This window comes from Balaenoptera musculus, chromosome 11 (assembly GCF_009873245.2).
Source record: "Balaenoptera musculus isolate JJ_BM4_2016_0621 chromosome 11, mBalMus1.pri.v3, whole genome shotgun sequence".
NCBI classification, from domain to species: Eukaryota; Metazoa; Chordata; class Mammalia; order Artiodactyla; family Balaenopteridae; genus Balaenoptera; species Balaenoptera musculus.
This window is the reverse complement of record NC_045795.1, coordinates 92,709,736-92,726,487: the sequence shown is the minus strand read 5'-3', so window position 1 is coordinate 92,726,487 and position 16,752 is coordinate 92,709,736. Positions and strand designations below refer to the sequence as shown.

Below are 16,752 nucleotides of genomic sequence, written 5' to 3'. Positions count from 1 at the left end.
GATTATAAAATGTAGTTAACCGTTGATTACATACAGGAGATCATATATTCATTCATTCAACAAAGATTTATTGAATGCTGTATTAGTCTGCTTGGACTGCCATAATAAAATACTATAGGTTGGGTGACTTAAACAAGAGAAATTTATTTTCTCACAGTTCTGGAGGCTGGAAGGCCAAGATCAGGAAGCCAGCATGGTTGGTTCCTGGCATGAGCTCTCCTCCTGGCTTTCAGATAGGTGCCTTCTTACTGTGTCCTCACATGGCAGAGAGAGAAAGAAAGAGAGAGAGAGTTAGTTCTCTGGTGTCTCTTCATATAAGGGCACTAATCCCACCATGAGGGCCCCACCCTCATGACCTCATCTAAACACTAATTACCTTCTAAAGTCCCACCTCCAAATACCATCACATTGGGGGTTACAGCTTCAACATATGAATTTGGGAAGGACACAATTTAGCCCATAGCAAGTGCCTTCCTATGTTTGGTACTGGAAATACAAATATGATCTCTATGTTCCTGGAGGGAGGAAACAGACTATAAATGAGAAAACAAATAAAGTCAATTAATTTCTGAATATGATGACTGCCATGAAGGAAATGAACAAGGTTCCTAGAAAAATAATGGGGCAAGAGATGAGGAGGCCACTGGCCCTTCTGATGATGGAATGTTTAGGCTGAGACCTAAGGATTGAGAGGGAGCCAGCCATCGGAGACTAGCCAGGAGAAGGGCATTCAACAGAAGGGACTGCAAGGGCAAAGGCCCCGAGATGGGAAGGGGCTTGCCATGTTCTAGGACCAGTTACAAGACCATTGTGATTCGAGGGTCATGACTGAAGGATGAGTGACACAAGAAGAGGTTGAATTGGTAGCCAAGGGCCAGATTATCTGCAGTTTATTTAATAGTAATACTTAGGTGTTTTTTTGGTACCTTGGCACTTGTTATGAGTTAAACTCAATCATCTACAATACTGCAGAATTTTGTTTGATAATTCAGCTTCCTCAATTCACTTTGCCCGGAGGGATACCCTTTGAAACCAAACTGAACACCTATGGTAATTTAGGAAGACTCAAGATGTGCAGTGCCATCACCAGCATGGGACCAGTTAAGCCAAGTCAATTACCTGAGGCCGTTTTTGTTATTGTATTAATACCAGATTCTTAGAATATCTGATACCACACTGAAATCACCTGAGGATAAACAGCCATGCAAAATGTTGTGACCAATTAAAAACTGCCCTTCTTTGATGGGAAACCAACCCTTATGAGTTAAGGTACAATGTGACTCGTCAGAACTGAGTCAGCAAAGTAGCCCACGTGGGATTAAAACCCATGCTGTTTGCCTCCTTCTATAAACAAGTCAACTCAAACCCAAGGGCATATTTCCCTCCTCATTTGGCACAAGAGATTTTTTTGTCCTGGCACAAGAGCCCGAGGAGGTCCTGGTACACAGCCTTGATGTTATGCCAGCTACATTTTTGAGAGGTAGAAAAGATTTGCTTTGTGGGCTTTTGGTAAATTCATACTTTCACCCAATACCACCCATTGTTCAGGAGTAGAATCCAAGGTTCTTCTCACGTGGAAAGGTGCTTCCTTTCTCTCTGCTTCTGTGTGTTGCTGTGAAGGGGTCCCTGAAAAATATGCAAAGGTAAAATGCAAGAGCAGCACATAAAATGAACAACTTTTGATCTCCACTGTTTGCAGTTTGGAGGGTAAGGTTTAGTGACTTTTAAGGGCTGGGTATGTTGCATGTTTCCTCAGTGATTCAACCATGTGATTACAGAAGGTATTGCATATGTTACTAGCATCATAAGTGCTAGATGAAATGTTTAGTCACGGAGGGAAAATGTGTATTGTTACTTAAAAGAGTTTGATCTCATAAAATGCAAATACTGGAAAGAGAAGGAACACAGTGGTTCTTTCAGCTTTCTCGACCTGGAGTGTGAAAATCCTAATGGCACCCTCTCAGGAAACCCGAATTCTTGCCCAGGGAATATATAGATATTTAGTGAATGCAGTAACCGTTTTAATTATACAGATAAGCACTTTCTGCTTCTTAATTCTTCCATGAACTGGACTATAATGTAGAACTATCTACTATCACTTGCTTGTATTAGAGTCTAATTAGATTGATAACCAAGCAAAACTTTGTTTGTTACCTGATACTTCAGCATGCCATTTGAAAAGCTATATATATTACTACATTTATTTGGATTGGGTTTCCCCTGAAGTTTTTTTTACTTAAAACAAACCAAAAAAAAAAAAAAAAAAGGGTATAAGAGTTATAGTGACATTGAATTCACGAGTATCCTAAGTGCATCTGAGTGTATGCCACTGTGAAACTTTCAAGATGATTGTTTTCATGGATTTAAAGAAACAGGAAGAAAGAAAATGGGAGAGGGAAAGAAAAGTGAGTTTGTAGAATGTACACACTTTCTTGAACAAACAATTTGTTCTCAGGCTCTCTGCCCCAACCAGCTTTAGTCATTAGCTGTAGGATCAAACAGGGCTTTACACTGGGAGGGACACTGAAGAGAGTGTACAAATGGAAAACAGCAAAGATCTAAGCAGAACATCTGTCTCAGAAGAGAGACTCTAAAAAGAAGGCAGGGGCCTCTATCTGATTCATATGTTCATACATTCATTTGTTCACTCATTCATTCATTCTATTTATTGAGCCCCAGACATTGTCCTAGTCATTAGGAATCATTTATTGACTTTCTCTTCGTCTGCTGTTTTCAAGAATGAAAGAAACAGAGCAACCAGTGATTTCCGGTGTGTGGAACAGACCAGTTCCATTTGGACTTCCTTTCCCTGGACCAGCTCAAAGGGGCAGCCTGGCTCTGCTCAGAACACCACCTGGGTTCCGGTGCCCTTGGCCAGCCCTCCACAGAAGGCTCTGCCTCCAGCGCAGGGCCAGGCAAAGACTCCACAGCCCCTAAGCTGAGCCAGAATCACTATAGAACATGTGGAAGAAGGTCCAGAAATGTTTTTGTCATCTTTAAAATGATGACCCCTGACTAGATACTGCAAATGAGGAGTGGCCAGAGAACATTTCCCTAATTGTGTTTATGGTAGAGTTCTTTCAGTGGTTGTATCGGGCATTCTTTCTGGTGTGGGGCTCGGGTGAGGCAGTGAGGCACCTAGGATGTGAAACTGAGGGAGGTGCTCACGCTTGGGTTGTGCAAGCGCCTTTGCACAGGTGGGGGCTTTCTTTTTTTTTTTTTATTGAAGTATAGTTGATTTACAATGTTGTGCTAATTTCTGCTGTACAGCAAAGTGACTCGGTTATGCACATATATACATTCTTTTTTTTTAAATAATTCTTTTCCGTTATGGTTTTTCCCAGGAGATTGGGTATAGTTCCCTGTGCTGTACAGTAGGACCTTGTTGTTTATCCATTCTAAATCTAATAGTTTGTATCTCCTAACCCCAAACTCCCAGTGCATCCCTCCCCCTCCTCTCCTCCCCCTTGGCAAGCACAGGTCTGTTCTCTATGTCTGTGAGTTTGTTTCTGTCTTGTAGATAGGTTCATTTGTGCCATATTTCATTTTTTTAAATAAATTTTATTTATTTATTTTTCTCTGAGTTGGGTCTTCGTTGCTGCACGTGAGCTTTCTCTAGTTGCCGTGAGCGGGGGCTGCTCTTCATCGCAGTGCGCAGGCTTTTCATTGCGGTGGCTTTTCTTGTTGCAGAGCATGGGCTCTAGGTGCACGGGCCTCAGTAGTTGTGGCACACGGGCTTAGCTGCTCCGCGGCATGTGGGATCTTCTCGGACCAGGGCTTGAACCCATGTCCCCTGCATTGGCAGGCGGATTATTAACCACTGCACCACCACGGAAGTCCTTGTGCCATATTTTAGATTCCACATATAAGTGATATCATATGGTATTTGTGTTCCTCTTTCTGACTTACTTCACTTAGTATGATAATCTCTAGTTGCATCCATATTGCTGCAAGTGGCATTCTTTCTTTTTTTTATGGCTGAGTAGTATTCCACTGTATATATGTACCACATCTTCTTTATCCATTCATCTGCCAGTGGACATTTAGGTTGTTTCCATGTCTTGTCTATTGTGAATAGTGCTGCTACGAACATAGGGGTGCATGTATCTTTTTGAATTATAGTTTTGTTCGGGTATATGCCCAGGAGCGGGATTGCTGAATCATATGGTAAATCTATTTCTAGTTTTCTGAGGAACCTCCATAGTGTTTTCCACAGTGGCTGCACCAACTTACATTACAGGTAGGGGCTTTCTTAAATGTTGTGCCCTAGGTGTCTCATTCACTTCACACTAGTTCCAGCCCTGCAATTAATTCTTTTTTTACTCCCCTCACCCCTTCCTCCAAAGAATCTACTGTCAAAGAAATTTGGAAAATATTGCTTATCATATACGGTGTATTCTTCATTTCCCCATCTGCATCTTTTGGTTTATACACAGTACACAGTAGTCTATTATGGGCTCTGAGTATTCCTGCAGGAAAGAAATCCTGTAATCCTACTGAGCCCTGCATTTCCCAGATGTATTTGACTGTGGAATTGTTTTCTTTTTAAAGAAAAACTTATTAGCATCTCATGGGACATTCAGGGAAGTTGGTTAAAAACTACCTCAGAATGGTTGCATATGGAACATATTCATTATTTTGAAAACTTTTTTTGCTGAGTAATAGCTGTGTTCTATTTTGGGTTTGGGTTCATTTGCAAGTTGCACGAAACCCTCCAGCCTCTGAGTAAGGAAAGGGTTAGAATGTTCATTCATACCTTCCAACTCCCAGACGAACAGTTCATTGAATCAACCAACATTGATAAGACACCTACTATGTGCTAGGAATACAAAGGTGAGTGAAATGGTTTTCCTTACCCCTAGGGGGCAAAGGAGGAGCAGAGACTTACACAAGTCCAAGTCCAAGTACTCTTGCTGTAAAAGTGCAACACAAATAAGGAAAGTAGCTCACAAAAATGTCCTTTTATGATTTTACCTCCAGACCAAATGAACTGCTTCTAAGGAGAGAGCTATTTATGATATTTTTCAATCTTTCCTATAACATCTAGCAGGGAACTAGGCATCTAAGGGGTGCTCGATAAATATTTGTCAAATAAGTAATAGTTGAGGAAACATCTTGCAACTTAATTGATATACATTAGATTATAATATCTATTAAGGATCACTTACAAACACACTTTAAGAACTCAAACAAAAGGTTGTACTAACCCATCTAAGTTTCATTTCCCCATCTGTCAGATAAGGATAATAGTACTAATTTCAGGGGGTTCTTGAGAGGATTAAATGAGAATTACAAAAAGCAGCTATTATGTTCCCTGGCATGTAACAATTTGGCCAATAAACTACAGTTATTATGACTACAACACCCTGTGATTTTTATCCAGAAAGTTACTGTAAGTGGCACACTCTCTGATTTGGCAAAAAGCTCACCTAGAGCTTTATGTGACCCCATCAGCACTGTCCCCTTGCTGAGAACATATGGTTTGGAAAGGTTGTTGTGAACACATGCAGGTCAAGAGCCCTAGGTAAGGCTGTACATACACACACACTACAACACGCCCACCCCACACTGACACTCCTCCCTCTCCCCCCCATCTAGCTCCACCACGAGGCACCAGCAGCAGCTCCCTAAATGGCCTGATTTCCCCAGCTGCCAACGTGAACTTGTTGTGAAATAGTCAGGCTGAGTCCTCCCTCTGAAGGCACTGTTTTGAGACACGAAGCAGGCATGATAAGTAGAAGAGAGACCCTGCCGCACGTCCCGTCCGGTTAGCTTCAGGTTCCTCAGCTGACTCTCTGCAGCATTCGCTTTGGACGCCTCACTGATTTCTGCTGCCTTCGTCCCCGCTGATCTAAATGCTCCCTGAGAAAAAGCTCTGAGCCGCGTTCACCTGGATTTCCCTGGCTCCCCCTGCAGTGTTTTCTGGACTGGAATAGGCATTGGGTGACTTGTTAAATACACACAGAGTGTCTCCAAAATCTCTAGGCATGGGCCCCACAGAGCCGTGTTGATAAGCCTTCTGGGGGAATTCTTGGCAATCAGGGTGGTGTTTGGGCCACGCCGGCCCACAGCACTGCATTCCACGTCTGCTCACAGTTGGTCTTCTATGTTTATTGAAAGAATGAATGACCTATGAGAGGGCAGGGATTCGGCAAATAAGAAGGCGTTTTGCAGGAGAGTGGATGGGTGCTCGCCTGTGCCCACATGCATATGTGCCGCGTGATCTATAAAATAGAGCTCAGTCTGTGACGTAAGATGCTGCCTGTATAGTAATCCCCCCTTATCCTTAGGGGATACATCCCATGACTCCCAATGGATACCTGAAACTACAGATACATAGGTACCAAACCATATATAAACTGTTTTTTTCCTATACATATATACCTGTGATAAAGTTTAATTTATAAATTAGGCACAGTAAGAGATTAACAACAATAACTAAAAATAAAACAGAACAGTTATAACAATATACTGTAATAAACATGGTGTGAAGGTGGTTTCTTTCTCTCTCTCAAAATATCTTATTGTACAAATTTAAAGCCTTTTCCGTCTTAACTAAGCATTTATTATGCACTGTGGCTGTAACTTTTGCAGTCTGAGGTTTGAGAGCCAAACTAGCATGAATTTCTTTTTCCTTCTTCACGGTTTCACCCATAGAAGAGTCATTCTTACCGTAGATCTTAGCAACCTCAGCAGATGATTTCTCTTCCTTTCCTCATTAAGTGGGGGAACTTTGACCTTTTCACTTAAAGGAAGAAGTTTGTGGCGTCTCTTTGGCATTATCCGAATTGCCGGCATCATTACTTCTGCGCTTTGGCACCATTATTAAGTAAGATAAGGGTCACTTGAACACAAGCACTGTGATACCTCGACAGCAGATCTGATGACTGAGAGGCCTACTAAGTGGCTGACAGGCGAGATAACGCTGGACAAAGGGATGGCACATGTCCTGGGAGAGATAGCACGAGATGGGGCGAGATGGCGCGAGATTTCATCACGCTACTCAGAAGGGCATGTGATTTAAAACTTAACGAATTGTTGGGAATTCCCTGGAGGTCCAGTGGTTAGGACTCGGTGCTTCCACTGCTGTGGCCTGGGTTCGATACCTGGTCAGAGAACTAAGATCCCACAAGCCACACGGTGCAGCAAAAACAAAAACAAAACAAGAACCCCCCCCCCCAAACTTATGAATTGTTTACTTTGGGAATTTTCCACTTAATATTTTCAGACTGCGGTTGACCGTGGGTAACTGAAAGAGTGGAAAACAAAACCGAGGGTAAGGTGAGACAACTATAAATCAGGACCAGGTGACCCAGGAGTCACAAGGTCCACGAGGGAACAGTAATCACGGAGCTGCAGTGACTTGAACGATGCCAAAGCAAAGCCAGCACCTCACCCTGCAGAACAGCACAGCAACTGAGCGTGGTAGTCTCGACTCTTTTTGTTGCTGGAACAGACAGCTCCAGATTTACATTATCCTGTCCAAAGGAACCCAGAGGAAGGTGAGCATCCATTAACAAAATATCAGGATAGGAGCCTGATGGACCCAGCTTAGGTCACATACCCTTCCCTGGGCTAATCTCTGTGGCCACGAGGCTGGGGTCTATTTTGGCCAGTCTTGGATTACTTATTGATCCTTTGGCGAGGGAACAGGGTCCCATGATTGGCATCTCCAACAGAAGCACGTGGAGTGGGAATCACAGTTCCTCGAAGGAATAGTGGCTACTGCCAGAAGAACTGGAAGAGATGGCTGTGGAGATGAAACAGGTTCACTCCCAGCAGTGACCTTGACCTATTCTAATGAACTGAGGCATCCAGCCAGCCCCAAAGGGATGCATCCTATCCCCCCGACCAAGCTCCTTGAACCTCCCCATTGAAGGACTGTTCACCTTGAAGTGACCTTGAAGGTAGTGTTTATTTCCTGGGGGGTCTAGAGTCATAGTGCAAAACAAGCATGGTCAGTCTAAACATCTTTTTGAAGTCTCCTGTTTAAAACGAAAAATATTTTGTGAATTGTATTGAATCCATTTAGTTTAAAAATAATGTTTTATCCCAAGTTTTTATTTTGAACCTACAGAAAAGTTGAAAAAAAATAGTACAATCAACACCCATTTTCATCAGATTTGTTAACATTTTGCCACATCCACTTTATTTCTCTCTCTTCACACATACCTATGCAAAGATACACACAAAAGAACCTAAAGATATTTCCCTTTTTTTCCCCTCTAAACCAGTTAAGAGTTAGTTGCAGGTACAATGACACTTCATCCCTAAGTACTTAAAGTTATACCTCCAAAGAACAGAAACATTCTCTTACGTAACCGCAATTTAATTATTATACTCAAGAAATTTGACATTGATGCAATAATATTATCTAACATATAGCTCATATTCAAATTTCCCCAAGTATCTCAATAATGTTCTTTAAAGTGTTTGTGTTTTTTTTTTCTTTCCCGTGCTCTGGGATCCAGTCAAGGATGACACATTGCATTTGGTTTTCTTATTTCTTTAGTCTCCTCTTTTTGTCTTTCATGCCATTGATATTTTTGGAGCCCAAGCTCCAGTTGCCAAACGTCCCTTAATTTGGAACTCTCTGATTCTTTCCTTATGATGAGATTCAACATTTTTGGATAGAATACTATGTACTTCTCAGTGCATCCCGTCAGGGACACATGATATCGGTGTGTGCAATTATTGGCAGTGTTCACTTTGATCACTTGGTTAATATGGTGCCTGCTGTATAATTAATAAGGAATTCACATGAGATCACGTAAATGTCCTGTTTTCCAGCAGCCTTCTACACTATGGTGGTTATTGTCTGAATCAGTTATTCCTCTGGTGATTATAAAATGGTGATTTTTCTATTTCTATCATTTCTTCTTACATTTTTGGGTTGGTATTATTCTATCTTTTAATAAAACCTTTCCCCCTATGCAACATTTATTTTTTATTTTTAGTAACAATAGGGACTTGTGGATTTTTAAAAATTTAATGTGTTATAATCCTTCTTGTTTTTGTGCACTTTGATGCTCATATTGTCTGAAGTTTGGCCAGAGAAAGTTCCTTCACACCACCTCCTCTGTCCTTTTGAGATAGCTACATCAGTTTTTGAGAGTGTTCTTAATGTCTGGCAGAAGATATTCCAGACTGACCTTGTACTTTCTCTGCCTCAGCCCTGGAATCAGCCATTTCTCCAAAGGGCGCTGATTCTTTTTCATGAAGGATGGTATTTAGAAACCAAGGCATAGGTAGTGGGTGTACTCATTACTATTGGTATGACACTGCTTCCATGCTATCAGAGCCAGGGAATACATCTATGTATATACGTGCACATACACACATATACCCACACATATCTGTAGTTATTTCTACATCTGTCTATACATACTAAAAGCTATGAGTTCACAGTTCACACTGATAGCTCCAGTTCCAATCAAATAGCCCAGGATTCATTCTATCATTCTCCCTTTCCATATTTGCAACTCCATTCCTCAACAATGAGAAACCATATGGAGGATAAAATTTAATTTTGCAAACATTGTGTTATATGCATAGAATGGAATTGTACTCAGTAATAAACAGAAATGAACTAATGCTCAACATGGATTAATGGATGAATCAAAAAAATTACATTACAGCAGAAACTAACACAACATTGTAAAGCAATTATATTCCAATAAAGATGTTAAAAGAAATTACATTGAGCAAAAGAATCAGACACATATACAAAATAGATACACATAATGTATATTCCATTTACACAAAGTCCAAGAACAAGCAAAACTAATCTATGGTGATAGAAATCAGAAAGTGGTTGCTTCTGGAGCGGGTGGGAGGAGTGGCTGGAAAGGAACACAAGGGGATTTTCTGGGGTGATAGAAACATTCTAGATCTTGTTCTGAGTGGTGTGTACACAGATGTATTCAATTGTCAAAATTCATTGAACTGAACACTTTATATCTGTACATTTTATTGTATGTAAATTCCTTCATTAAAAAAGGAAGATACATCTAGAGAATGAATGTTCACAATTCCCATTTCCCTCTTTTCCTCCCAGTTCAGCCACCTAACCCCCCCTGCCCTGGCTCTGAGGTCTTCATCACCAGTCTGTCTGAGGTATGGGAGTCCCCATCATCCACCATCAGGGATAAACAAGATTTGAGAGAAAGAAGAGGTAACAGTGGACAGACTGAAAATGAGAAAGCTGGACAACACCAAGGGCAGGGCAACCCTCGTGCACACACGGTGGTCACGTGGGGGGACACAGCCATTTGGCAGAGGAGTGGAAATCAAATCAATCCTGTGGGTCAGTGACAGTCACTGACACTTAATGAGCACTTACTATACACCAGGCATTGTTCTAAGCACCTTACACAGGTTAACTCATTTATTCCTCACACCACCCACACAAAGTACTATTGCCCTTGTTCCCATTATATGAATGAAGAAACTGAGGCACAGAGAGGTTAAATGGCTTGCCCTAGGCCAGGCAGCTAGTGATGGAGAGATAAGTCCACACAGGTGGATCTGGCCCCAGAGATGACCCTCAACCACCATGGCACCTGCTTCTGTGTCAAGCTCTCCTGGGTGTGTTTCCCAGAGAAATTCTCCCACAGGTCCCTAAGAGGCTGTGCTTGATGACGACGAGGAGCTCAGGTGGTTGGTGGAGTTGGGAGCTGGGAGGTGGTCATCACTGGCGAAGCAGAAAGAAAAAATAAGGTGGATGATGGGAATTCCCTGGCGGTCCAGTGGTTAGGACTCCATGCTTTCATTGCTGAGGGCCCAGGTTCAATCCCTGGTTGGGGAACTAAGATCCCACAAACTGCGAGGCCAAATAATAATAATAATAATAATAATAATAATAATAATAATAATAATAATAATAAGGTAGAGGTAAAAGGCAGAATAGAATAGAAGTCAGTGATTGGAAGCGGCCAATTAGCTACGTGGTAACAGAGAAGGGAGGGAGAAAGAGAGATACGAAGGGAGGGAGGGAGAAATGGGGTGCGGGGGGAGAGAAGAGGAAGAAGAAGAGAAGGAGGGGGAGGGAGAAGGGGGAGAAAAGCAAAATATATTCTTCTCCAGTCTACCCAATGAATGTGAATGTATCTTTCTGGGGAATATGTCTATAAAAAAACTGGTAATTTGTCAAATAAAAAAAAAAAGGAAGATACAAAAATATGCAAAATGCTCTTGAACAAATGAAAAGATTAAATTTCATTCATAGTAAGAGGATGCAAATTAAAACTGCACTGAGATACTACTTTCATTTATCTAAATGGCAAAAATTCAAAACCTTGACAGACACACTATTGGTGAGCCCATGAGAAAATAAGCAATAATATCTAAAAATATCTAAATATCTAAAAATAGCTATATTTCCTCTCTGCCCCATTCTGGGTATTTATCCTGAATATATAGTCTAATGCTAAATTTCCGTATATACTTGGGTCTGTTTCTGGACTTCCTATTTTTTCTGCTAGTCTGTCTATATTATGCTCCAATACCATACAGCTATAATTATAGAGGTTTTATAGTATGTTTCAATGCTATTAGAGCTAGTCTTCCCTCCTTGCCTTTATTTTTCAGTTTTTCTACCTATTCTTGTGCACCTTATTTTTAAAAATGTATATGAAGTTTAGAATCAACTTGTCTAGTGCCAGAAACAAAAACTTATTAGTATTTTTTTTGGAATTGCATTACATTTATAATTTAGGGATAGGTGACATCTTTATGATGGGTGATACTTCCCAAAAGCAAGGAATGTCTTTCCATGAAGTATATTTTTACATGTTTCAGGAATGCTCATATGGGATTTCCTCATATAACTTTTACACATTTCTTGTTAATATCTAAATATTTTATCTTTGTTGTTGTTGCTGTTGTAAATGGGGTTTTGTTTTTGTTACCCCTTTTAGCTGGTCATTGTTTGTGTATATGTACCTGTTGATTTCTGTAGCTTAATTTTATATCCTGCTATATTATTGAACTGCTTTTTTTGTTTAAGTTAGTTTTATCTTTGGACCACTTGGCTTTTGCAAGTATAATATCATGTCATCTGCAAATATAGTTTTACTTCTCAGTTTCCAATTTTTATAATTCAAATTGCTTCCTCCTGTCTAATTGCATTGGCTGTAACTCAAATATGGTGTTAAACATGTAGTAGTAGAGATAGTTGGCATCCTTGCCATATACCTGACTTTAGTGGGAATGTCTCTAGTGTTTCCCAATTAAATAGAAAGCTGGCTTTTGGACTTAGGTATTTTTTTAATTGTGTTAAGGAAATACCCATCTTCCTATTTTATTTAGTATTGGAATGAGTGTTGAATTTTATCAAAAGCCTTTTCAGCATTTATTGAAAACAATCATACAAATGTTCTTCTTATATTAATATGGTGAATTATATTAAAGGATTTCTTAATATCAAACCATTCTTGCACTCCTCATATAAATTCCACTCCATCATGCTATTGGATCCTGTTTGCTAATGTTTTATTTAGGTTTTTTTTTTTTTGGCATCAATATTCATGAGACTGATCTTTAAGTTTATGGGTATATGCTATATTTATTAGGTTTAAGTAGGAATGTTAATCTTGCTTTATACAAAAGTTAAACATTTCTGTTTTCTATGCTCTGAAATAATTCACATAGCATTGCAATTACTCCAATTTTCCAGATTTGGTAGAATTCCTCTCTGAAACTATCTGAGCGTGATGATTTTTTTTATGGGGTAGTTCTTTAAAATGTCCTTAAAAATTTTAATGGAAATATGTCTGCTTAAGAATTTTCTTTCTACTGGGGTCAATTTTGTGAAATTGTATTCCTAGAAAGTTATCCATTTTATCTAAGTTTTCAAATTTGTGTAGGATTGTGCAATGTAGTCTTCCATGATTTTTTAAAATTTCCTTCATGTTAAGACATTTCTCACTTTCCTTTTTTCTATATTCATGCTTTTTTTCTTTACGTTAGCCAGTGTGCCTCTCACCCCCAAGGAACCGTTTTAATCTATTAATTAGTTCTCTTATTTTTCTGGGATTTTAATTTCTGCTTTAATATGTATTACTGCTTTCCTTAAGTTATTTGGTTGACTTCGTTTTTCTAGCTTTTTGAGTTGGAGTGTCATTCACTTGTTTTCCTTCTTTTATCTTTATGGATATAAGTATTTGAGGTTATGAATTTCTCTTTGATCACTGCTCTAATGTCTGCCATAAATTCTCATATATAGTGCTTTATTTTTTGTAAGAAATACTCCTGTTGTGGTTTTTATTTCCACTTTCACCTGACTTTTTTTTTTAATTAATTAATTAATTTATTTATTTATTTTTGGCTGCGTTGGGTTTTTGTTACTGCACGCGGGCTTTCTCTAGCTGTGGAGAGCGGGGGCTGCTCTTCGTTGCGGTGCACGGCTTCTTATTGCAGTGGCTTCTCTTGATGCAGAGCATGGGCTCTAGGTGCGCAGGCTTCAGTAGTTGTGGCACATGGGCTCAGTAGTTGTGGCTCATGGGCTCTAGAGCGCAGGCTCAGTAGTTGTGGCACATGGGCTTAGCTGCTCCGTGGCATGTGGGATCTTCTGGACCACGGCTCGAACCCGTGTCCCCTGCATTGGCAGGTGGATTCTTAACCACTGCGCCACCAGGGAAGCCCCACCTGACTGTTTTTTAATAGAGATTGTTTTAATTTTCACCTGTAAAGGTCTTTAAAATATTTCATCATTTCACTGTATTGTGATAAGAATTATAAAGTCCTCATCAGTTAAAATTTTTTTCTTCCAAAATATTAAAGTAAAATTGACATGGGGAAGATGAGATATGTTCACCTGGTAGTGTCTTGTTGCCCCTGGCGTACAACCACACATCCCTGACAGCATGTTTAGTAATTTTTGGTCATATTTTTAAAGGGTAGAATCAGTTCTTCTCGTAGGTATTCAAGTATTATTTTCTTATCAGTATAATGATAGTATTTGATTAAAGTAGTCTGGATACATCAAACCATATTGGTTCACTAGACTATCAACCTAAAATTATGTATATGCGCTCAGTTCTCCTATGGTTCAAAAATTTTATGATAATTAAATTCCTCCCTTTTTTTTCAGTCCCCTGGAAATTATTTGATTTCATGCACTTTGTTTTACTGTATGCTCAAGGTTACCTAATAGGTTATCAGCCTGCATTAAGAACAAGGTGATGGCTGTAATCACCACAACCTAGTAAAGATCTAACAGTTAATAAGTGTTCAAGAAATAATTTTTAAATTGATGAGAGAGTAAATGAATATTTATTCATATAGATTATAACATCAATTATGATTACATATAGAACATATAGATTATATGTTAATATATGCATATGTTACATGATATATTACATATGAATATAATATATAGAACATATAGATTATAATTCACTTACTTTTGCAAAATAACATCACCTGATAGATCTTCAAGTAGTTCAGTATGGGTGTTTTCATCTTAGTACTAATACCCCTTTTGTGTCATACTTATCTAAGCTTAATGGGTTGTGCTTTATAGCTTAAGTACAGGTGTTGGAATTGCATTTCAAGGGTGAGTGTCAGAAGACCTAGAGTTTCCAGGCTAATGGAAAGGAAATAATTCCTCTGGCTGTCTTAAAATAATAAATCATACAGTCTTTCAGTTGATGGTACAAAAAAAAAAAAAAAAAGAACTCTTGAAAGGATTGATGATGGAAAGGATGGCTTTACAAGTCACCGAGTCTTTTCCTTAGGTGAGGGTCTCTAGACGGAATGTGCAATGGAGCACAGCTTTAATAAGCAAAACTCTGAGAGTTGTGTGGTTGGTTGTCTGTTACATTTGGTAGCCTCCAGGGAACCATGCCTCCTGGTGTGAAAGTTCCAGGGCTAAACCTTAGAAGCCTTGTCAACGTCTGCTTTTCATTCTTGGAACCAGCCACCATGCTGTAACAGCCCAAGCCACATGCAGAAGCCACACTGAGGAGTAACAAGGCACTCCAGCGGTGAGCCACCTTGGATGTGTCACCCTAGTTCAGCCCCTAAATCAAGGGTGAGAAAACTATGGCTTTCAGCCAAAAGTGGCCTGCCATCTGATTCTGTAAATAAAGTTTTACTGGAACACAAGCCATGCCCATTTGTTTATATATTATCTATGACTGCTTCTCACTACAATGGCAGAGTAGAATAGCCATGACAGGGACCTTATGACCCACAAAGCCTAAAATATTTACTATTTGACCCTTTATAGCAAAGTTTGCTGACTGCTGCCTTAGATGACTGCACCCTCATCTGCCATCATGTGAAGCAAAAGAACTGCCTGGCTGAATGAAACCAACCCACATCGTGAGTGATAATCTAATTGTTGCCGTCTTAAATCATTAAGTTTTGGGATGGTTTGTTATACATCAACAACTGAAACAAACTGTAAAATCTAATATCTGTATTTTATAAGCTTGATGATTTCATGGTTTAAATTTTTCTTTTCTTTTCTCTTAACTTCAGTAAGCTCTGTTGAATTTTTCCTATGTGTCTTAGCTACATGTCACTGAAACTTCTCTCGCCAAGGTGAACACATTCTTTGTTCCTAAATCCACTAGATGTCTTTGAGTCTTCATCTCATTTGACTCTTGGTCAGCATTTGACACTCCTGACCACCTCTTTGTTCTTGAAAACATCTTCTCCCTTTTATTCATTTAAATCATAATCTCCTAATTTTCTTTTGTCTTTCAAGAAGTTTCTTGTCAATTTCTTTTGCGGAGGGTGGGAGGGGAGAGGCGGGTGCTGATCTTCTGCCTAACATTTAATGTTCAAGTCCTCAGGATTCTCTCTTAGATTTCATTTGACATTCAACTAATATATATTGAGCCTACTGTATGCCAGACATTATTCTAGGTACTTGGGATACATTAGCAAACAAAACAAACAAAACTCCCTTCCCTTGGAGAAATTTTTAAGTGTACACATAATAAAATAAATCAGTACAAAACTAGATGTTAATAAGTGCTTTAGAAAAAATAAACAGAACAGGGGCGTAGGGAGTATGGGTGTAGGGGGAGGTGGGAATTAAAGACAGAATAGATCAGAATAGGCATTCTGAGATTATGATATTGGAGCAAAGCCTTAAAAAAGGGAAGGAACCAACCTGTGGGTATCTAGAAAAGCATCCCTCTAATAATTAATGATGTGAGCTTCTTTTCATGTGCCTCTTGGCCATCTGTATGTCTTCTTTGGAGAAATGTCTATTTAGGTCTTCCACCCATTTTTTGATTGGGTTGTTCGTTTTTTGATATGGAGCCACATGAGCTATTTGTATATTTTGGAGGTTAATCCTTTGTCCGTTGATTCATTTGCAAATATTTTCTCCCATTCTGAGGGTTGTCTTTTGTCTTGTTTATGGTTTCCTTTGCTGTGCAAAAGCTCTTAAGTTTTCATTAGGTCCCATTGGTTTATTTTTGTTTTTATTCCATTACTCTAGAATGTGGGTCAAAAAAGATCTTGCTGTGATTTATGTGAAAGAGTATTCTTCCTATGTTTTCCTCTAAGAGTTTTATAGATTCTGGTCTCACGTTTAGGTCTTTAATCCATTTTGAGTTTTTTCTTTTTTTTTTTTTTTGGCTGCGTTGGGTCTTCATTGCTGCGTGCGGGCTTCCTCTAGTTGCGGCAAGTGGGAGCTACTGTTGGTTGCGGTGCGCGGGCTTCTCATTGCGGTGGCTTCTCTTGTTGCAGAGCACAGGCTCTAGGTGCGCGGGCTTCAGTAGTTGCGGC

The 16,752-nt window shown here is 39.6% G+C and overlaps 1 long non-coding RNA gene across 4 annotated transcripts in view; it reads left to right on the top strand.

Annotated features, from left to right (window-relative positions):
• Positions 1-16,752, top strand: part of LOC118903532 — a 133,814-nt gene that overhangs the window by 14,832 nt on the left and 102,230 nt on the right. For all 4 annotated transcript variants that reach the window (XR_005021827.1, XR_005021832.1, XR_005021829.1 and 1 more), the window contains one exon: positions 15,236-15,330. This is a non-coding gene — a long non-coding RNA (uncharacterized LOC118903532). The remainder of the gene's footprint in view (positions 1-15,235; positions 15,331-16,752) is intronic.